We start from the raw sequence: 2034 nt of genomic DNA on the forward strand, positions 1-2034 counted from the left end.
TTTAAACATGTATTAATGGAACCACATTTGTATATTCTTCTAGACATTCTCTCTTTTTAATAAAGATTATATTTCTGAGATTTACCCGTGTTGATTAATTTTGCTGATGTTGATTCATTGACATGCCATGAAGTATTTCAATTTATAAATATACTCCATTTTATTAACTACTATTCTATAGGCATGAATTTGATGTTGCTAATTTCTCCTGTTATAAGTGTTTGTGTGAATATTCTTTTTTTGTTTTTATTTAAATTTCAGTTAGTTAACATACAGCATAATATTGGTTTCAGGTATGTAATATTAGTGATCTGACACTTCCATGCAAAACCCATTTTTTTCCTTATTTCTAGTCCTTAGACCTTTCATTTTCTTTCCTTATCTTTATTCCCTAACCAGAGCTTTCAGCACAGTGTTTAAGAGTATCAGTTAAAATATTTTTGTCTTACTTCTTTTCTTAAAGGGAATATAAACTTTTCACATTAAGTATGATGACTGCTGTGGGTTTTATAACAATTCCCTTTTTTAGATTAAAGTAAACTTTTTTAGATCAAAGTAAACTTCCATTGCAAGTTTGTTAAGAGTGATGCCTAAGTGCCATATTTTAGCTAAATATTATCTGGCATCTTTTGGGATAATTATATGATACATGTTGTTTTCTAATATCTTGTTCAGAGTTTTCTTCATCTGCAGGCACAAGTGTGTATTCTGCAGATACACTGGGCTATTTTTTTCTTTATCTTTCTCCATCTGCTTCTGCTTTTTTCAGGTTAGGATAGCGGCATCATAAAATACATTGGAGTGTTTTTCCTCCTCTTAAATATTCTGGAAAATTGTGTATAAGTTTGAATATTTTTGTTCTCAGATCACATAGATAAAATTATCCTGTTTTAGCATTTTGTTTGTAAGAAGATTTTAATTCCTTTTTCAATTATTTTAGTGATTAAAACATTCAGCTTAATTATTGCTTCTTAATACGTAGTATTTGTTTTATATGTGAGCTGGAGTCCAGAGACAATGTTTGACTCATATATAGTACCAGTGTTCTCATTTTTTTCTGGGTAATGAAGTTCCCACATTTCATATTCCTTCACATTTAACTTGCTAATGAGGTGCTCTAATTGCAATGTATGCCTCTCTTCATATATTTCTTTTTGTCCCATGAGACATCATGTAATCAAAATTTGTGCTAGATTACATGAAACACTTCATAGAAGAGCATAATTAAAAATAAAAACATCTTTTCTACAAAACCTATGTAAAGTCAGTGAGCGGGATGCTGATTGTGGTACTGCTGAATTTATGATTCAGGATATTAAATAATGCTAATATTTAAGATGAAGATTAGAGGGCTTAGAATATGGAACTTCAGGTAGGAAAATCTAGAAATTGAAGAAGCTGAAGGGAAAAACTGGCAGTTAACATCTGCCAGGAGATACCCTGGAAGATAGAGCACATTAGAGCAGATTTGGTTGGTACCCTTTCCATATGAGTGCACAGAAGCCTAACTTCCAACTGCTAGCACCTGCTTTTTATTTTCTCTCTTTTTCCTAAAGAATTTGTCTGGCTCTTGGAGCCTTCTTAGCCCACCTGGTCTCTGGCAGTGTCAGGAAATCAATGCCTCTTCTTCCTAGGGTCCTCAGCTAATGGCAATTGGTATATAAAAATATCCCAGTTTTCTCTTTCTTGATGACATAACTCTGAAGTGAGTGCTGTATGGTGGTTTCCAGAATTCCCCAGTTGTTGGAGGAGGTTGTGCAGAGGACATGTTGACTCACAAGCTGTTTAATGGGAGGCTCCTCACTTTCTCTCCTATCCTTAGAATGTTCTTTCTCCTTACCCTTCCAACTGTGGGAGCTGTTATCAAGGATGTAGCCTTGAGAGAACCATGTGTTATTGAGATCATTTGGATGATGTATGTTGAATGAACCCAGTTAAGGCCTCTGTATAAATTTTTATGATTTGGGTGACCTGGTGCAGAGATCTCCTCTTGTGGCCACCCAAGACATGCCTTGTAAGTAAGTTCCCTGTCCT

The sequence above is a fragment of the Martes martes genome, assembly GCF_963455335.1.
Source record: "Martes martes genome assembly, chromosome: 12".
Classification (NCBI taxonomy): Eukaryota; Metazoa; Chordata; class Mammalia; order Carnivora; family Mustelidae; genus Martes; species Martes martes.